Consider the following 22,874-nt stretch of genomic DNA (forward strand, 5'->3'; position numbering starts at 1 on the left):
GGGTTGAATCACAATGTCACACAATACAGGTAAATGAACCTAGCATAACACATGAATTGGAAGAGCTATTAAAAGAAACAGAGGGACCTACAAACATTGTTCAAGGTAAAATAGGTATATGCCCATACATTAAAGGTAAAATTGTCTGTGCCAGTAACGAAGCAAATATGTTAGTTGATTCAGGTAGTGAGGTGACTGCCATGTCAGAAGAATTTTTTGTGTCGCTAGGTAATGAAATTTCAAAATCAGCAGCAGTGTTTCCAGTTTCAAATGTAACCATAATTGGAGCCACAGGGATTAGGAATAAAAATGTGGGTAGTGTTCCTAATTGTTAAAGGGCTCAGTATTGATATTGTTTTGGGGGCAGACTGGCTGCAACGAAATAATGTTATAATCGACTATTCTATGCAGTGGATACATGTGGCAGGAACACTAATTGATTTTGGAACAGAAATAAAAGAACAATCATTTAGTTTAAGAATAATACGAGGGGAAGATTTAAAAGAAACAGAGCTGAAATGTAATTTGTTGGAAAAACAATACATTACAAAAAATGATGTAGATCAGATAACCTTGCATAGTGGTACTGTAGAGCAACAGGAAAAATTAAGGGGCATTTTACATTTAGAAAACAAAGCTTTTGCAAATTTTCCAGGACTAAATAATAAGTATGAATGTAAATTAAATTTAAGAGAGCACCAACCGTTCGTTCAAAAACCATATCCAGTAGCGTATCAGTTGAGACCGGCTGTGGAGCAAGAAATTCAGAATATGATAGATACAGACATTATCGAGAGACGCAGTTCAGAATACTTGAATCCTATGGTAGTGGTCAAAAAGAAAAATGGGGGGGGGGGGGGGGGGGGGGGGGGTGAGATTATGTTTGGATGCTAGGAAAGTTAATCAAATTATAATCCCAAACAGAGAAGCACCAGAACCAATGGATGAATTGTTACAAAAATTTGAGGGTTGTGCATATTTTTCAAAAATTGATTTGGTTGCATCCTATTGGCAAATTCCGTTAGCACTTGAATCTAGGCTTTGTACTGCATTTCCCTATCAAGGAAAAACCTATTGTTTTAAAAGGCTACCTTTTGGATTAAATGTTTCGGTCAGTCATTTCATTCGTGGGCTCGAGGCAGTTTTAGGACCTGAAATTCTTAATATGGTAACGATTTATGTAGATGACATCATGATTGCCAATGCTACGTTTGAAGAACACTGTAATATTATTGAAATGGTTTTGAGAAAACTGCAAGAGGGGGGAATGACAGCAAATTTACAAAAATCTGAATTTCTGAAGGACGAGATAACGTTTCTCGGTAATGTAGTTAATGCAGAGGGCATCCATATTGACCCTGAGAAACTGAAAGCAGTAAGGGAATATCCCTCCCCTAAAAACTGTAAACAGTTAGAACGTTTCATTGGCTTTTTAAATTTTTTTAGGAAATATATACAACATTTCAGTGGGATCTGTGGGCCATTGAGAAAGCTTATGCAGAAGGGACAGAGTTGGGAGTGGGGACCTGAACAAGAGGAAGCAGTAGAAAGACTCAAACAGGAGTTAGAAAAGGAAGTGTTGTTGCACCATCCGAAGTTAGACGAAAAGTTCTACATTGCTTGCGATGCGTCAAATGAGGCTGTAGGGGCCATGTTGTTTCAAGTGAATGAGGAGGGGGAGCAGGTACCCATCAGTTTTACAAGCAGGGCACTCAACACCGCAGAAATAAACTACACCACCACAGAAAAATAATTGCTTAGTATTGTGTTTTCATGTTCTAAATTTCGCACTTATATTTATGGCAGGGAAACAGTAGTTTTCACAGATCAAAAGGCTTTGTGCCATATAAATTCATGTAAATTGTTACACGGTAGAATCACCAGGTGGATTTTAGCATTACAGGAATACACTTTAGACATACAACATGTTCCAGGGAAAACGCAGTAGCTGATGCACTTTCAAGGGGAATTGCAGACATGGAGGCAACTCAGGCACAGGAGTTTCAGATTCGGAGAATTTGTAAACAAATGCAGGAAGTAAATAAAGGACTGAAGGAATTTTCAGGGCAACTTAAGGATGAGGTTAAGAAAGACCCTCAATTACAAATTGTAATTAAAGAATTGGAATCTACTCATTGTAGAGATATTATCAAAGAAAAGTTTGTGGTTAAGGAGGGCTACCTGTTTCAGAATGTAAATAATGAGTTGTCACAATGGGTTTTATGTATACCAAATAATTTAAGTACTGAAATTTGTAAACTTATGCATGCAGAGTGTGGACATTTTGGTGTAAGAAAAACTGTACAGTATGTAAAAGGATTTTGTATATTTAGAGACATGTACCGAACTGTGGCTAAGGTAGTCAGACAATGCTTGCCATGTGCACAGACAAAAGTAATGAACAGTAAGTGCAAAGGAGTCATGCAACATGTGTTAGCAACCAAGCCATTAGAGGTAGTATGTATCGATTTGTTTGGTCCACTACCACAGGGAAGGAGTGGAGTAAAATACATTTTTGTTGTTCTTGATGTATTCACAAAATACAGTAGAACCCCGATTATCCGTGTTAATGAAGGGGACGAGTGAGTCGGATAATCGAAAATCGCGGTTAGCCGAGTCACGCTTGCCTCAAAGGTCATTAGCCCACAGACAGCCATCTGTGGACATTCGGAGATTACATATATACACATGCTTTGTGTGCGTGTGCATTGTTGACATAGAAGCGGACTGCTTAGTGCTGGGCAGCAGTGGTTTTTAAGTCTTTCGTGTGCGGAGACGTGGGCACGCGAGTCGTTGTTGCACCGAGGTGTGTGACTAGCCGCCCGCCAGTCCGAGGGCCCAAGACAGCTGATAGCTGCCAAAGTCACGCATTCTTTTCATCGCGCGTAAGCGACGCTGCCACACTTAGCTCATTGCTCTGTTGTCAGTAACACCATCGGGCTGGTTATTGTTTTACAGAACAACTGCCTTCAAAACTCTTTTCGAGATAAGATTTTTCATACCAGTGCATTGAGACTTGATTTGATGGTTTTGAAACGGTGTCTCTGTCTCGTATAATTCACGGTGTTTTTATCCCCCTTTATTTATATGAATTTTAAATGTTAGATTTTTTATTTTTAGCTTGCTGAACGTGGAATTAGTGCAAAAACAGCCTATTATGACTTAGTGTTGCAGATGGGTCGGAAATCTTATAACGACCACCTCTCTATAACGACCCTAATCTCGGGAACCGTGAGGGGTCGTTATATATATTCTCGGTTCACTCTTAGCTGAGTTTTCAAATAAACAAACACCGTCGTATCACTGCGCCGCGTCAGCAAGTGATAGGCTGAATTTATCTTGCTTGCCAAGCACTAGTTGCAACACACACACTTCCGTACAGTCGGTGCTCATAAAATAACGGAGAAGTAATATTACAGGAAAATGGTTCTTCTGTCAAGCCTAGTTTTTTTTTTTTTTTAATTTACGTCTGCTGTGATAAAATTACGCCACTTAATGGTACAACCTCCGACCTTTTCTGTTGAAACCATTCAAACAAACAAGTGTCCAAGCTGCTAAATGTGGATTCTTTCATCGTCTTGCGTTTATTTAATCCACTTGAAGTGTCAGCCTGTGAAGCAAACTGAAGGATTTTTTCGCGATGTTTTATGATGTCGCGCACTGTTGTGTTACCGACATTAAACTCAGTCGCAAGTTTGCAATAGTTTCTCCACTCTGAAATCTTTCTATAATTTTTGTTTTGCTGTCGAAAGACAGTACCGCTCGCTTTCTTTTCTGTTCATTTGATGACATGATGAAATGTTGCGCTCAACACTTCCGCACAACACAACGGTATAATCCGTAGGAATGCAGATCACTGTTACAATACATAAAATTATCACCACTTTCACGCTTCAACAACGTACACTAATGGAATGGACTGTCTCCATGCGCCGGGTAATCTCTGTGGCACGGCGCCGTGCTGCGCGCGGGAGTGTACAGTCGGGTCATGCGGACGTGGAATCGCGCACCAGTGTATAATCTATTCACGTAACATGGAACACAAAAATATTATGTACATACGTATGTATGTACTAGTATTTTTTTAAAAACTTTGTGTATATAAACATAACTGAGTCAAAGTACTTTGACCAACATACATTGTGCAAAGTATTTTAACATTTACATACATTTTGAATCATTGGTTATATGTAACTAAAAAATTGGACTTGATGGACATAAATCGCGGTTAATCCGCGAATCGGATGATCGAGTCGCGGATAATCGGGGTTCTACTGTATGTTAAATTATACCAGATAAAACGAGCAACAGCTCGAGTGGTGACAGAGAAAATTCTGGATGTGTATGTAAAGGAAATAGGTATACCACAAAAGATTATTTCAGATAATGGACCTCAGTTTCGGGGAGAGGTATGGAAATCATTAACTGGTATCCTTGGTATTGAACTAGGCCATACAGCAGTGTACCATTCAGCTGCTAATCCAGTGGAAAGAGTGATGAGGGAACTGGGTAGGTTATTTCAATTGTATTGCAGTGAAAACCATAGCCAATGGGCTAATCTTGTGAGTGAAGTGGAAGTAATTATAAATAATGTTTGGCACAAAAGCACAGGTTTTTCACCAATAGAGTTAATGCAACAAATTTTACCTACTTCTAAACTGCAAGAACTATTTGATTATCCAGACAATGATACGGTGAGGTTAAAAGACAAATTGGAAAAGGCAGGGAAAAGACTGTTGTCTAAGGCAGAGGAAAGGAAAAGTAGGTTTGACAAAGGAGTTAAACCTTGTGTTTTTAAAGTAGGGGACGAAGTACTGATAGCATCCCATAAATTGTCTTCACTGTATGAACAAAAAATACATAAGTTTTTTTCATTTGTACAATGGACCTTTTGCAATAGAATGTATTGTAGGCCATAATGTTTATAAGGGTAATGGTGTAAATTGGCATGTATCACTACTTATGTATCACTACTTAAGCCTTGGAAAATCCAGTGAAATGAAAACACTGTAAATTAAGGTAGAGAAGTGTTAAGGATAAACAATCACACTGTTTTGATATGTAGTTGTACTCAGTATGGAAATTCTTTTTTGTAACAAGTTAACAGATATTTGTGCTTTGTGTAAATTTTGAAAGAACTTTGTGTATTTTTTATGTAATTTGGTAATAATTTAGCCGAGCTGACTAGCAGCTAAAAGGGTTGTAATTGGGCGTCCCTTACCTTACGGCTAGCTTGGGAGTTAGGAAGGAATGATAGAGGAGGTTGGAAGAACTTTGTGTATTTTTTATGTAATTTGGTAATAGGTTAGCCGAGCTGACTAGCAGCTAAAAGGGTTGTAATTGGGCGCCCCTTACCTTTCGGCTAGCTCAGGAGTTAGGGAGGAAGGAGAAGGAAGTTGGTAAAACTTTGTGTATTTTTTTTTGGTGTAATTTGGTGTAAGAAAGTTTGAATATGATTGGTGATGCTGTAGTTTGTTATAAAAAAGTTTTTAAAGTTTCACATAGCTAATTTAATGTTTTTTGGGAGATGTATTTGTGGTGGAAAGTTTACTATGTGAGTTTCAGTGTCTTAGGAGTTGATGCATCTATTTAGAAATTATAGTTCATGGGTTATCAATGTTGAGCAGGCTAGTTATAAGTTTGAAATAAGTGTTGTCCAGTGGTTGAAGTTAGGATAGAGGAATTGTGAAAATACTTGGAATTTTAGAAGTTGTTTTTTGGATGGAATATAGGAAAATTTTGTGTCAACAGTTTTGAAGTGATAGTGTTGTCAAAGATTTGTTAGTGCAGATATGAGGAGTGGATATTTTGGTTGATTTGTGGGTTAACACTAGGACTCCCAGAGTTTGTTACACCCTAGAACTCCCATGAAGGGTCAATTTGACCGAATTTTAAAAATACTGTTTATGATATATATTTTTGGATTGATTTTAACACAGAATATAACATTTACTTTAAGATCATTTTATGAGAGATAAAATAAATAAAATTTTATTTATAAAAGATTTTATTTAGATAATATAGACATTCGTACACACTTTTGTAACATATATTTTGTAATATTTCGAAAATATTTTATTTCAAAATATTATTTAAAAATAGAATATAATTATCATATTTTTTAAAATTGAAAATGAATGTGACCCTTCCTTTTTTTGCATACTTCAAAACACATAAAATTGTACATTTGATATAATGTATACAATTCAACTTTCTATTTTTCATACATTTACTTTTACATTACATACTAAGCACACAGTTTTTTTGACGACTTTCCCTGTGCATTTGCCACAAACATATTTAGCACATACAGTACAAACTTCGGTAGTCTTGTTTCCATTGCACTTGGAAATCTGGCATTGACGGCGCTTACGATTTTCATGTGGAACTGTGTCAAGATTGTTGTCCTCTAAGTTTTCCCTTCGATTTCTCACATGGCCCTCTCGAAGTTGCTCTGCTAGTTTCATGATGAAATCTCTTCGGCTGATACTAGAACCTGTAGCTTCTTTGTACAGTACCCATGAATTAATTCCAGCAAAATCAAGTATGTTGTAAAATACTTGGAGTGGCCAGCGCCGGGATGCGGCTTTAGTTGAGTATTGTCGAGCCATTTGATCTGCTATATCGACCCCATATTTAGTAGCATTGTAATAACTGACAGTTTCTGGAAGTCTTTTCTTATCTACGCCAATAGAAACAGATGTATGCATGGTACTAAGTACAAGTACATTTTTGTTTACTTTTCCTTGGTACACAGTAAGAGTGCAGTCATTCTGCTTTAGTATGAATGAATCCTGCAATGGAAGATTTGCATTCTTGAGTTCTGCTGGAATGTCTCTTCTAGCCCTGTTCACTGTACCAACAACACTTGTACCCCTAGCCATCAATTTTTCTGCCAAAGCGACTGAAGTGAAGAAGTTGTCCATGGTAATATTACGGCCAGTGTCGAGATAAGGACTAACCAATCGAAGAACTACATTTTCAGAGAGAGACTGGTCAGCAGGCCGTTTATCATGTTTGCCTAAGTAAGGGAATCCATTTGGAATGTATTTACTCGCAACATCAACAGCCAGCCAAAATTTTATTCCAAATTTATCAGGTTTATTAGACATGTATTGAGTGAAACGGCATTTGGCTTTGGTTGGGAAAAGTTGCTCATCAACAGTAATATCAGCACCTGGTTTGTAGCTGGAAATGCAATTGCTGGTAAATTGATTCCAAATATCCGATATAAGAGCAAACTTGTCCTGCTCCAAACGTTCTGGTCTTGATGGTTTTATGTCAAAGCGAATAAATCTCAATATTTCCTGGAATCTATTGCGTGACATTGTGTCTCCATAAAAACGAATACTCCATTTGGCTGACCAGAGACTAGCGAGTGGAAGTCCTTTGGCTCCACTCACACCGCGCAGGTACAATAGACCAATAAAAGCTTCTAGCTCTTCCAAACTTAAACACCATGTTTCGTCTTGCAGCCTGTACCGAGCCTCTGTTTCAGTGCATTTTACTATTTTCTGCAGTATAGTTTCATCAATAAAAAGTCTGAATGCACTTGTAACGTTTGCCTCATCAATACTACGTTTTGCAGTAGGCGAAAGTCCTGGCCTTTCACGTAGCACATTCTGCAAACCCACCCTGTCTACAGCACTATCACCTGCATTCACAACAGTCCATTGCTTTCCATTCGCACTGATCATTGTAACACCAACAACTGGAATAAATTGCTGAGGTCCACATCTAACGCGCTTTTTAGTGCAATGTGCGACAGATCTTTGAGCTTGAATTGGTCCAGAATGATCTTGCATTTCATTACCACTTGGTTCTGGTTCTTTTTCTCCTCTGCCTTGCCCTCGTCCTCTGCCTCGCCCTCGTCCTCTGCCTCGCCTACTTCCTTGCCGTACTGCACGCCCTGACACATTTGCTGAATACGGAACTGGTGCAGATAATGCAGCAATGCCATCTGATGTGCCTTGAGTAGTGCCTGGAAAAAAATTATTTTTTATTTAGAAAGTCCTTCATTCATACACATACGCAATAACAATTATGATGCAGCAAATATATCGTGGAACTCAGAATCGTAATAGCTGAGATAGGTAGTGAGTGGAGTATATTACAAAAATCTTATATTATTGCTATATGTTTTGTGCACATAAAAAACTAACCTAAGATGTTTCATTGAATATTTCATATAATATAGAAAAAAAGTATGTTATAATAGAATGTCCAAATATTAGTAAATTAGTAAATATTAGTAAGTAAAAATATTTGTCTAACCATACAGGCCTAGATCAAAAACCCTTGAGATCAGAAGTCTCAGCCCTAAACATCCATTTATACCGGGATACTCTTGAGAAAAAATATTACTTAGACACTTGTTACGGAACTAAATTTTTATACTTTATTCAATAAAATTATTTTACTTACCAGTGATACATCTAGATGAATTAGCTGCGACTACAGAAGTTTTCTCAAACACAAGGTCATCTGGTTCATCGATTTCTTCACTTCCAGTTGAGTCACTATTATTCGGAATGTAATCTTCATCACTCTCAAGCAAGTCACTGCATTCAGATTGATCTTCAGGAAGGTCTTGCAAATACTGCAAAGCTTGTTCTAGTGTGAGTTTATGTCGGTTCATTATAAATGTTCAGTAAAACACACACAGCAACAGCGCCAATGGAATTCACACCCAAGACCTACTTCATTGCGAAACTATACTGTTACCCAGACTACTGATATGCGTGTTCTCTCTTTACAGAGATGATTCACTCTGCAGTGGTCAACAATAATGATGACTCATGCACAAGGCAGCCAACATTTTCACTGAAGGGGAGTAAGAATGCGAACAAAAGAAATGCATTCATACCAACCCATACCAAAGTACAAACCCAGCTTCTACCGAACAAGAAATACGATATAGGTAGAAGTCAAGGACTTGGCATCATTTTGTTACGACATGCGCAAATGTAGAGCACATGCATGATGATAAGAAAACAATTGATATGCACACAGCTGCACACACAAAATATAAAGGAAATTATTTATGTGGGCCTATATAAACCCACATTAAATAATATTTATTCTAGCAAAATATTGTTAAATAACGTGTATGTGCACATAATATACTCGTGTAGAAGATGAGAAAAAGGTTTATTCAATTGCATAACTCAAAGCAGCTATTTTTGAATTTTTTTTTCGGAAGGTCAAAATGACCGCTGTGGGAGTTCGAGGTATAACATAAAATATCTTAGTTGCAAGTGAACCAATTATTGATAAATTATGGATTTTTAGAACAAAACTATGATTTAGGAAAAGTCATAAAAGCGCATCACTCAGATGCGAAATCTTTAGAAATTAAAATAAAAACAAAATCGCTAGAGGTCAAAATGACCGCCTTGGGAGTTCTAGTATTAAAGTGGTTGTTCCAGGGGATTTGAGGAGTTTGTCATAAGCAGCAGAGAATTATAGTAACAGCGGTTTTTAAAGGAGGTAATTTGTTTTGAGGTAATTTGTCATCATTGAGGTTGATGCCGAAGTATAATTTTTGAAGAAGTTGAAGTTTTTGTATTTGTCGTCGTCAAGGTGGTCATGAAGACGTAATTCCTGAAGTTTTTGTATTTGTCATCCTCGTTGAGGTAGTCATGGAGACGTAATTCCTGGAGTTTATTGCAGCTGGTGTCGATGTTTCCACGGCTGTAAAAGTAAGTTGTTCAGAGTTTTTTTTGTTGTTATTGAAGATTCTTCGTTGACCAGGGGGTGTCTGCTTGAAGGTTGTAGAGAAACCAGTTTTAAAACAACTTGTATTTTGCACTAGTGAGAGGGAGATGACCATTTGTGAAGAGTTGTTGACACGTAGTAAGAGAAATGTTTTCAAATTTTTGGGTTTTTGACGAAGAATTGATGTTATTGCAGTTTTTTAGTAACAGTTTTTTGAATTTCTATATAAACAAGGGTAGTAACAACTGGATGCATTTATTTCTCAGGATGTTTTTGTATTTTATTTGTACAGGTAAGTTTTTCACTTTTGTAACTTTTCAATTAAATGTAGTGTTAATTTAATTGAAAAGTTGGGGGGGGGGGGGGGGGGGTAAATGTAATGTTGCAATAACCCTGCCCTCCTAGTTAAATATTTTTCTTTTAAACTATTTTTATGCATGTAAATATTTCTTAAAAAGTCTTTCTAATGATATTTTACTGTTTTTATGTATTTAAGGGTTGATATTACACTTGCTATGTGTTTTAAGGATGTCCCCGGTATTTTAACAGACGTTTTCAATCAGTAATATTTTTTATGTAATTATTCACAAAGAAGTCGCTGTACTAGATTTTTGCTTATTATGGCCTACTTTTTCAGGTTTTTTCTAAATGAGTTTAATTTTGTAAAGTAATTTGTATTATAATTGCTGTTTGTAATGTTCATTAACGTGTGGAATGATTCTAGAACACGGGACTGTGTCTGATGTGATGGTTAAAAAGAGAGGCATGAGAGGCCTGTAAGTGGGAGTGAGAAAGAAACTGTGATTCCTCGCTAACCGAGATAAAAGCTGGGATTCCACACTGGTCGTGGGAAATGTGTGATAACTGCTGTCTCACGGTGTGGGAGAGAGAAGGAGAATGTAAAGTCCCTGGCTCTATGGAGAGAAAACTGTTTTCAATGTGTGTTCTGTTTTCCTATTGGCTTGTGATTTGTAGAGTGAATGAAGCGTGCGTGTGATTGGTTGGTGAGGTCATGTAACTTCTCCTCCCTGCATGGAGGAGACAGGTTCATGAGTTCACCAGTTGTCCGTCGAACGCTGCACAAGTAGGTCGCGTTCGGTGGCTTCTCGCCAAATGATGTAGAATTTGTGAAGAGATAATTTAACGTTGGTGGTCAAGCCATGCCGAGTATTAAGCTAAACTAAGTTTTTTTTGTTTCATTCGGACAGTACCAAATTAGAAATTGTGATCATCTTCGTCGGCGTTTGGCTCGTGGCGAAGTTCGATTTCGCTGGGTGCGGCCACGTTTGAGGCCGCACTGACTTCTTGTACTTACAGTAAAATATTACTGAAGGGCGCTATTTTTCGTTAATTCTCATCGCGCGAGCTGCGAGCATTTTTCGATGGGCAGATGTACGTGTTGAACGAGTGAGTGAAATATTGGAAGTGTTTGGATTCGTCTGTGCATTCTATTTGAAAAATAAAACAACAAAAATTACAATCGGCGTTGAACATCTTTTTATTTTTGTATGTAACGAACCGTTACACTTTCTTTCTAGCGTGTCGTTTACCGTGATGAAATTTTACAAAGGGTACAAAAGTTTGATGTTTTTCGGGCAGTATTTTTCTTAGATTACAGTTGAGACACTGGACTAAGTACATGCAGTGACTCGTGATTCATACATTATAAGCAAATACACTAGAAACTAATACCGGACAGCTACAAGATTTTTGTGTGAAAACGTGGCGTTGTTTTCACCTCAGTCCGATAGATGTCAGACGGCATGCCTCTTGCCGCTAGGTTATATTTCACACTCCCGCCTGTGTTGTTAGTATAGAGCAGTCCGGGTTATAAGCATTATTGTTTTGTGAGTACAATGCGCAATGCCACCGAAAAGTGACATCTGGTTACATTTTCAAGTAAAAAACAATGATAAGGCAAAAGCAACTTGCAATTATTGCTGTAAAGAAATATTGCGTAGTGGGAAATCATCTAGGACATTCAATACATCAAATTTGTGGAATCACTTATCCCTGCATCATAAAAAAGAAGTTGGTATTAGCCTGTCCAGCCGTCTGGACGTGTGTTCCTGGCCAAATGACTGATGTGCATGGTCATCAACATGACATGAATAGCTTACATCAAGACGTGCCTGGCTACAGACTTGATGTGCCTAACCATCAACTGGATGTGTCTAGTTAATCGCCATGTGGAAAAGCCCTAAAAAACATGTCAAGTGATGTAAAGGACTCGCTTTTCCTTCTAAGAAGACTGTAGAAATCGAGAAATGCTTGTAATTTCCCTTTTTTGCTCTTGTAGTAGAGTAGAAATTAAGTAATACAATTTTATTTGTAATTTGTTTTTATTTCTCGAACTTCTCTTTGTTTTGGTAATTTTGATTAAATTATTATTATTTTTTAATTGAGTAAGAATCAAACCAGACGGATATTGATCAAATTATTCATTATTTTAACAAGCGATCTTTTCAAGGATTTTTTGTTTTTTTCCCGTATTTCTAAATTAATAATTACGAATTTCCAAGATGGCATCGGTAGCTTACTTGCGGCTGGTGGATGAGGAATTTAAATAGTTTTTTTTATAGGATTTTTCACCTTTTTTATTAAATAAGTTATTTCAAAAAAAAATATCTTGCATTTACCAAGGGTCGAACCAAGTACAGGAATCAATCAAATCAATCGGAGGCTGGGAGATGAAAAAATATATGCCTTTTAGGGTTTTTCACCAAATTTTATTAAATATTTTTTTTGTTGCTTCGAGCAAGGATCAAACCAACGATGGAAATCAATTTAATCAGTCAGTAATTTAATGGTAGATTTTTTTGATGAATTTAGGATTTTTTTTCTGAATTTCTAATTGAATTAAGGATTTTCAAGAAGTAGCAGATTCCAAGATGGCGGATGTGGAGTCACCTAAAATGGCCGCCTACCTCCTAATCATAGGCAAAGAGGCAAACACGCCTGAACATGGCCGAATCCTTACGATAGGCAAGCCGCCAAAGAAGCCACCACAAAATCATAGTCCCATAAGAATAACATAAGGTTCGAATCTGCTATTATACACTACTCACCTCAAGTCGCAAATTTTCCAATAATAAAAAATATCAATAAATTGAATGATTCTGTCTATTCAGTCCTTGTTTCAATCCATGATAAATGCAAAAATCGCTAATTTGAGCCTAAGAATATATTTTAAAAATTATCAACTAAATTTAATATTGTACCAAAATAGTGACAGGTTTAAGAAATAAAACAAAATATTTACACAAACAAACATTTATTAAATTTATACTCTAGTACAAGTACGAAAACAAGCATATTACGTAAGTCTTTAGTGGATCTCGATTTCTCCAGTACTAAGTGGAATCGATTATAATTTACCTGTAATGCACCAAGCATTCGATTCATGTCCAGACAACATCACAATTGGTTGTTGCACATTTGTTTGTGTGCTTGAACGCATACTAGTCTCCAACGACAACTGAGGAGCCGAAATGTCTGCAGGTAGTTCCTCAGTACACAAATGGACTTCACCTTTACAGTTTTTCGCATGTTGTCTCAAAATCATTAAAATGCGTAAATGAAACATGAGACTTATTACATCAAAACTTCTCACTAGAAGGATTCTTCACGCATTTGCTCCTCTTGTGTCTTCGTGCATCATGTGCAAATGTGAACGACATATCGCAGTATCTGCAAGGATGTCTAGTGATGACAAACCTGCCGATGTTACTGATGTTGTACCAATTCCTTGTGTACTCTTACTGTTGTTCTGAAACCTTTACTTCCTGTCATCAAGCACGGCCCTTGCATGTCTTCAAGAGTATTTCATATTATCTTTCCTAGCAATCTACTTGTGACATTATCCACAAACTATTATTTGCACATTCGCTCTTCTCACGTCGATGAGCATTAAAACTGTTGGAGAAAATCTTTCCACAGTGATAACATCAATTCTCAAAAGAAGTTGGTGGACCACCGACGTTCATCTTCAATGAATTGACCAATGTTGATGTCATAGTAGGCATCAAGGTTTCCTCTGCAGGTGACACTAAGCTTGTTGCAGCTGCTACCTTCGAGATCTCAGAGGTTGTCGGCGTCCCTGAAATTCATATCTTCGGTGAAGATGAAACTCCTTCCATAGAAGTCTTAATTGATAATGCTAATTCATTCAACCCAACAGTCTAATACTTGGTTAAATATACATTTGTATTGATAAGTATGAGTCAAAACGAGGTCTATTTTAGATAATTTTAATATAAAATTTGTTTAATGTTAAAGAATACTACAGACCCTAATATCTCTTTTAATTGTAAATGTTCAAAATCTAAAAAAAAATTATAACAAATCTAATTTAGTATTAATTTGTATTAAAAGTATGACAAAAAATTGCAAAAAAAAAAAAAAAATTTAGTTGATTCAATTGCTAACAAACTTCACAGGATCACCCACTGGGCTAATCTGAAGATTGCCTGAAAATTTCATCAAAATCGGTCCAGCCGTTTTGGAGTCCATAGGGAACATACATACACACATAAATATATACTATATTATAGTGTAACCTCTTTATAACGTCACTTGATTTAACAACAAACTCCTTAAAATGTCGAAATTGCTTGATTTTGTTTGGTTTACCTTGTTTTTATACAATAATACACTCTATATAGCATCACGCTCACTCTATTTTACGACAACAATACGGCATTATAAATCATTAAGCAGTACTTTCTAAGTTGCCGAAGTTGATACGAACTGCAGCTGTGTACATTCTTTTGTTTGCTGTTTTGTTTTTATATTATCTACCACGTGTTTACATCGACTGACGTAGCGGAGATTCAAATAAATTTTTTCTTTTGTTTTTGTAAGATGAAATTGCACATTTTTAACTCGGTCACTAGACTTTTGTCAAGTTGTTACACGTCATTATCGCAGTTGCTTACAGACTTTCAAACTGTAAACATGGCGAGTCAATGAAAATCTTTGTGTGTTGTCAAAAAATATTTATTAATATGCTCAATAGAGGTGGGAGAAAAGATCAGTGATGTTGGAAGACGCTTTGGATTTAGCCGCTCTACCGTGTCTACAATATGGAAAAACAAAGAATAAATTTTGAAAGCAGAGGAGGATGGAAAATCTGCTAAGAAATTAAAGAAACCTCAATACGAAGATCTGGATCAAGCAATGCTATCATGGTTTTATAGACAACGCCACAATAATATGCCTGGTTCAGGGCCAATCATGAAAGTTAAGGTGGAAAAAATTGCAGAAGAACTAGGATTAACTACTTTCAAAGCATCAGAAGGATGGCTTGGAAAATTCAAGAAACATCACCATATCAACTATGGTAAAATTAATGCAGAAGCAAAAAGTGTTGATACGAATGTGACTCACGACTGGATTTACAGAAAGTGGCCCAAATTGAAAGAAAAGTATGCTCCAAGTGACATTTTCAACGCTGATGAAACCAGAATTTTCTTAAGTTGACCCCCGATAAAACATTGAAATTTAAAGCAGAAAAGTGTGTGGGAGGAAAGCTCTCTAAAAAGTTTATCACAGTGCTTGTAGCTGCTAATATGAGTGGCACAGAGAAAACGAAGCTGTTGGTGATAGGCAAATCCAAAAATCCACGTTTTTTTAAAAACATCAAATAATTGCCGGTGACCTGTAAAGATAATAAATCAGCCTGGATGACAAGTCAAATTTTCGAAGAAGAATTTTGCCAAGAACGTCAATTCCTGGTAAGGGGAGTTGCGGTAGGGCCGGCCTCCGGGCTGGTTGAATGACCTTCTTTCAAGCAAGCTGGCAGGCACGTGTTTCTTATCTCTGTGGGTGGGTGCGTGCGTGAGCGAAGAGGACAAGAGGGTTCGGGGGAGGTAGTACGACTACAGCTGCAGTGTTGTGTTACTTCTGTGTTGACGTGCTAGTGATTCACACTTCCTGGAGAGTGTATAGTCACTGCCACGCACAGTTTACATTTCACATACACAAGAATAACACTTCAAGCATCTCGTTTAAAAACACAGAGATAGAGAAATACAGGTAAATGTAGACTGTTTAACTATATATTAACGTATAAATATGTACATAATACATATGTACACTAAATTATTGTCTACAAACTGAAAGCAACACAAGTTGGAAGTAAATGTTACTCGCTATCACCTGTCAGCGTGTGTAGTGGGAGTCGGTGTACATTCTCTCGGGCCGGCCGATATTTTCCGTTTACTTGACATAGTGAAACAATAAAACTACTTACATAAACATCTTTATAGTAATTCACGTTCGACGAGAAAACCAGCGGTTTATTTACGCAATGCGCGGGAAAGACTGGCTATAATTAGCTCTCTGACAGACGTGCGCGCGCGCCCACAAGACATGTACAGTCAGGCAAAAGCAAAACAGCCTCTTTCCAGTGCGGAAATGTTTTGGAGATGTTTTGTAATGTTTTAATATCTTTTGGAAAATTAGTTCCGGATATCAGGAGTTCCGTTTGTGGGAATTACGGTTGAAGGGTGCTCTACTATATGTAAATTATACTCTAAATATATCAATATAAAAAAACATTTAGTTCCGCATTCGCCTGAACTAATTCTCAGCTCCATTCGGTTTACTGAAGATAGAGACCAGCCAGATCCTTTACTGACATAGTCTTACTCTTCCCGACAGTGTTTCTCAATAAGTATTTAACAGACTGCTTCACATCGTCAGAACTGTAGATGAAAGTATTCATAGTCTTGAAAACTCACTTCTTCCCCTGGTCCTCAAACAGGGATGGTTTACCATGTTTGCAGTCCAACCAACAGTTATACTTTAAAGATCCATGCATTGTTACTTTATCAGTTAAGCTGATTGATAATGTTCTTTTTGATATTGTCAAGAAAAGTACAAATGTCTTTTAACTCAATAAATGTATTCAGAAAATAGTAGTCATTCAACATTCCACGTAATGCAGATTTCGCAAAATGAAATCTATTATCATTTACCTGTAATGCACCAAGCACAGTCTAAGGTTTAGATTCATGTCCAGGCGTTATTAAAACTGGTTGCTGAACATCTGTTTTTGCGCTTGTACGCACACAAGTATCTAACCTAAACCAAGGAGTCGAAATGTCTGCAGGTAGTTCTGCGGTAGGCAAACGGACTTCACCTTTACAGTTTTTCGCATGTCGTCTCAAACTGTCAATAGGGGTGAACCAAATATGACACTTATCGCAGCAAAACTTCATACATGAAGGATTCTTCGTATATTTACTTCTCTCGTGTCTTCGTGCGTCTTAGGAAAATGTGAACGACATATCACAGTAGTCGCAAGGATGTCTAGTCATGAAAAAAAAAAAAAAACATTTCAAAACCAAACCAGATATTAATCAATCCCTGGTGTACTCTTATGCACATCAATGCATCATTGCTGCAGCAAAATCTTTACTTTATGCCATGCAGCAAGACTTTTGTGTGTCTTCAAGTGTGTTTTCATATTATCTTTTCTATTAGAAAACTGCTTATGGCATTTCTCACAGCCAGACACTGTGTGAGGAGAATTCTTAGCAAATTCTCTCTTCTGAGTTCGATGGGCATTACTGTTGTTTTGAGAAAATCTTGCCACAGTAACAACATAGATGGTGGGAAGACACCGATGCACCTTCAGTTGACATCATCGGTGCTAGTGGTACTGCAGCCATTGAAGTCTCCTTCGCTGGCGAAACGTCATTCATCGAGGTTTCCTCTGCAACCAGCACTTCAGGAATTCAAGTCTCTTCTGGTGGTGGAACCACACTTGTTGAAGTCTCCTCAATTGTTGTCAATGACGATACATTCCACTGAGTTCTGCACCGCTGTTGTCGTCACTGCCATCAGGGTCCCCGTAGATGATGGTACAAATTCTATTGAGTTCGGCATTAAAGATGGTAAAGATGCCATAAATTTCTTTAAGACTAGTGTGAGTCAAACTATATGATCTATGATCCTTACACCATCGTAGCCAGTAACAAACTGAGAGTCGCATCATCCAGTCCTCAATTATATACTCATGGTCGTTGGAATAATATGCGAGTCAAAACAAGAACCATTTAAATTAATATGCGAGTCAACAACATTTTTAAAAAAATAAGCACCTTTCGAAGTACAATCAAAAAAGGGAAGCACACTCAAAAAAACACATTTAACGAACAGAAAAGCAGCAGAAGAGATACATATCTTAACATATTGATTGAAAAGTTAATCAGATTCATCCTATATATATAAAAAAAAAAACATGGACTATAATTTGTGAACTAAGAAGTTTAAGCTATATACACTAATGACTTGTATAACCTACATACACCTGTTGAAACCAGGCACTGGATCCATCAGTAGGATACAATTGGTACTAACATACAGTAGGATACAATGGCCAAAATTTTTTTTAACTCTAACTGCTTAAACTGTCTATGGCTCCAACTGTCCATGAATCCAAAGCTCCAAATGCTCCAAGAGCTCCGACAGGTCCAAGTGCCCCAATGCTTTAATCGCTGCAAGTGCTCCAACAGCTCCAATTGCCCCATCATATCCAATTGCTCCAACAGCTCCAAATGCTCGAAATCTCCAAATGCTCCAAATGTTCCAATGCTCTAATTCCTCCAAATGCTCAAACTTCCCAATGCTCCAAGAGATCCAAAGCTCCAAAAATTCTAGTGCTCTAATTGCTCCAAGTGCTCTAAAAGCTCCAAGTGCTCCAATGATTTAATTGATCCAACAGCTCCAAGTGCTTCAATGCTTGAATTGCTACAACAGCTCCAATTGCACCAAGTGATCCAATGCTATAATTGCTCCAATTGCTTCAATAGCTCCATTCTGCAGTGAAAGTTAATTTATCTCATACAAGAAACTTGTTGCAAGTAGTTCCTATTTCTGCCAACAGATTTCACCACGTATTGTGTTGAGGTAAATATTATTTATTTTTTATGTGGGATGCGAGATGCTCACACAATTTCAAGAGAAGGAGGGCTTCGCTAGACATCAAGGAGAAGGAAGTTAGTCTTGCATGACAATGTTTCTCAGTTGTTTTAAGGCATCGTAATCGACTCAGTATGAACTTTTTTTTGACAGAATTTCACATGTTAAAAAATATTGTAAGTGCTGATATGGAAATAGGAATTCATATATTAAACGAAATTCTGAGTGTCTCATCTTGAAAAAAATAATACATGCTAGGGTTGTTTTCTCAGGAATAACAAGGAGCACACGGAGGAAACTAACACATGTTTTGCTAATTCTCAATGAATCACAAAAATTATATTTATAAACTAAACATTTATTACAAAAAAAAATATGCCAGCTTGTGAACTTCACCTTTGTTCTGCAAGGATAGATTTCTAGCACAAGTTGAGATTTTTTATATTTTTGAAAACAAGATGGCTTGCATGACATTACATGCTGACATAATATCTGCCTTAGCATTAGTAGTGGGAGTTCAGTCTGCCGGTAGCTTCCGACTTCACTGGGTTCAAATCGAGAACTCCATCTTGATAATTTTTTATATAAATTTTATATGAATTTTAAGATTATCTTGGATGAAAATTAGGGATTTTTCAAGTTGGAGGAAATGACAGAAGGTTCTAGAATCCAAGATGGCGGGCGTGACATTAGCAAGATTTTTTATTAGAATTTTATTTAAATTATAATGAAGTATATTTTAACTTTTTTATTAATAAATTACATGTTTATTCTTGCCAGGAATATAACAGAGGACCGGGATGGTTTTGGTAACTAAAAATTAAAAGTAAACAATTTTTTTATATTTTTAAATTTTTTTGGTCAAAAATTAAAGAATTTCAAGTTTACAGTCAAGGTCAAGGTCATGAACTCGGCAGCTTAGGGTGGCTTGCCGATGGGTAATTTAAGCCACTGTTACGAATTTTTGCTTTTTTTAAGGCGAATATATTTTGAGGCATTTTGAAATTTGAATTTTCCCTCATAATGGGAATTTTCCTCTCAAAATAGGAAAATCAATTAAGAGTTTTGAATAATTTTCGAAGAATTTTGAGGACATTTGACACTAATATGGCCACCATGACATCATAATAAAAGATGGTGGACGGCCTCCTCGCTGCTGCTACTACTACTACTGGTGCCGGAGCCCCCAAAGTATAGTACTCACGTCTCAAAAAAATATCCACCGAATAGTGTTTGCTCAGGAATCACCAAGAGCACATGGAGAAAGCCAGCAAAATTCATGATAGGAATAACCAGGAGCACAGCAAGAAAACCACAAAAATCTTGCCAGGAATAACCTGGAGTACACAGAGCAAATCAACAGATGTTTAACTAAATTTTGCTCTGTAAACACATTTATACATATTTGTAACAGATGTGTGTGTGAAGCATTTCATTAAATTTTTCTTTCTTATGAATACTATGTATAAATATACTAATTTAACAGAGCATGATTTATGTAAACTTCTGTTCGTCTTCTGTGTGTACTCTTGTGAAAATGTGGTAATCAATTTTCATATTGAACTGCAGATAAAAAACATGTCAAGACATGTAAAGGACTTTCTTCACGCTCTAAAAAGACTGTAGAAATCGAGAAACACTAGTGATTTGTTTGTTTTTGTACTTGATGAATTTCTGTAATAACTTTGTACTTTTAATTTTGTTGTTTTATTCCTTGAAAATGACCTTTTTTGGTAAATTTGTGATATTTAACTAAATTACCTATTTTGCATTTATCAAAGATCGACCCAAGCACTGTTATCAACAAAACAAATCATTATTTTAACAAAACGTTTTTTGATTATTTTTTAAAATTACTTTTGAATTTCTAGATTAATTATTACAGACTTTCAAGATGGCCTGCACGAGGGTGTACACAGACCCCTTTACCTCTGCATGAGAATATTCGCAGCCCCCTTCCCCTGAATGAGGGTGTAATAAGCCCCCTTCTCCTGCAAAAGGGTGTATTCAGCCTCCTTCCCCTTGAATGAGGATGTACGCAGTTCCCTTCCCCCTGCACGAGTGTGTACGCAGTACGCAGCCCCCTCCCCCTGAACGAGGGTGTAATAAGCTTCCTCCTTCTGCACGAGGGTTTACACAGCCTTCTAACACTTGCACGAGAGTGTACGTAGTCTCCCATCTCTTGCATGAGTATGTACGCACAGTGTGTATGCATCCCGCACACCTCTGCACGAGGGTGCACGTAGTTCCCTCCCCCCTGCAGATAGAAATGCGGCCCCTGCCGCGCCCCACTGCACCGCATGAGAGTGATCTGTTGTTGACCTAGAAGAGTGTAGACAACAAGGGAGCGCTACCAAGCTGCCTGGAACCGTGCGGCTGCAGTCTGAACTGGTCTACTGGCTCGGTTAAATGCCCATCCTGCTGCTGTGAATATTGTCGAGCCGACGCATGGGAATATTTGCAGGAGCCCGGAGATTAGACAAACCTACAAACTAGTATGTTCACATTACGACAGCCAGGAGCGCTCGCACCTCTGGTACAGTAACCATGCCATCATCACATTGGCTGTGGCTACCTGCAATGGAAAACATATCAGCCACTCATTCATCTATTCACATATTTATTACACGAAACTAACCACTTACTACTGAATCCTTGACCTAATCAGTAATTTATTGCTGCTTATTGCAGCTTTAATCCCTCCACGCCTTGTTGCACAGCTTTTCACAGTACCTACTCTATTGTACTGGTTTTTCCATGCTCTTAAACTAGACTCTTAATACTTTGGGACTTGCCCATGGCTTCCAATTGCAACCATGGCACCAGAATGCTCTGCTAACAGCCGCAATGCACCCGCGACCAAGTATATACAGGGCTTTCTATACTCCATTTTATGGCTAGTGCTGTACATGTCCTACAATGCAACTTTATGGCCAGTGTTGTGCATGTCCTCTGATGCATTTTTATGGCCAATGCTGTACTTTTCTTCAAATAAATTTTTCATGACCAGTGCAGTACTGCTCTGACTCCTCCCACAGAGGCCACTCGGTGCGAAAAAGCAGGGGAACAAGAATAAAGCTGGAATAAATACAACTTTAGTCCAGTGGGGAAATAGTTGACGCTCGAAAATCTGCTATAGTTTCTATATTTTGTGGTATATAGATTATTTTGCCTTAAACTTCATGAAAGTAGCATCTTAATAACATGTATGCCTGAAATGTTTAAATTTGCTAATGTGCTAATTACCTGTCAACTTACTACATTGCCACCACCTGTGTTCAAATTATTTTCTACTTGCCACTTTAGTCAGTAAACTTTGCACACGTAATGAGCTGTGAATCTTTGAATTTAAGCACATTTTTTTAGAAATATAGTATCCAGCTTAATGTATTTGTGAACTTTTGAATACACTCCATGTAAAAAAGCCCTTAATTTATTGTATTCAAACATCATCAAATGTTATGTGACATTATGTAATTGTTAATAATGTAATTTAACATCCTTGCATGATGTACTATAACTTAGTAACTATTCAAAATACTGTTATAAATATAAACGTTCAAATATCTTTTGCTTTTTTGTATGAAAAAAAAAAACAATGCTACAATTTATTTAACTAAAAAAAAACTAAAAAAATTATAAATAAAAAGCAAATTTATTTATCAAGAAGGAGATATGGCATGAGCCCTGGGTCATTGTAATGCTTGAAAGTGCAGCCTTTGCCTTCATTTTTATTTAAATACTGGTAAAAAAATTCACATCGCAACAGTGATATGTTTTTCAATTAATTGGGGCAAACTAAAAGCCCTAATATCATAAATTCAAACCAGGATAATGCATCATAACTTGTAATTCAAGTAAGTTAAATACATATTGTTACGATTTAACAATGTGGGGAGAACTGAGTTCGTAAGGGATAGCCCAATTAAGTTTTAATACAGTTTTATTGATTACTAATATTTACATTAATAATAAATAATCCTACTTAAAAATACATAATCACCAACCACTAGCACTTAAAAATGTTTATTCTCAAATCACTCAGTGTCTGTCGAGTTCCACAGTCCGCACTATTCGCGGAACTCGTTGAACACGGCACAGCCCGCGGAACTCTGTCGCCAAAAAACCCGTCGCCGAACTCAACACGGAACTCCATCTCGGGACTCTGAAGCCAAAACTCCGTCGCCGAATTCTCGCCGCACACGCGGCACTCACTGTCTTAGAACTCC

The 22,874-nt window shown here is 37.2% G+C and overlaps 1 protein-coding gene across 1 annotated transcript in view; it reads right to left on the reverse strand.

Moving 5' to 3' along the window:
• The window catches only part of LOC134527317 (nuclear cap-binding protein subunit 1), a 377,088-nt gene that overhangs the window by 181,191 nt on the left and 173,023 nt on the right, over nucleotides 1-22,874 (reverse strand). The gene's annotated exons all lie outside the window — the stretch shown is intronic.

This window comes from Bacillus rossius, chromosome 1, assembly GCF_032445375.1.
Source record: "Bacillus rossius redtenbacheri isolate Brsri chromosome 1, Brsri_v3, whole genome shotgun sequence".
Lineage (NCBI taxonomy): Eukaryota > Metazoa > Arthropoda > Insecta > Phasmatodea > Bacillidae > Bacillus > Bacillus rossius.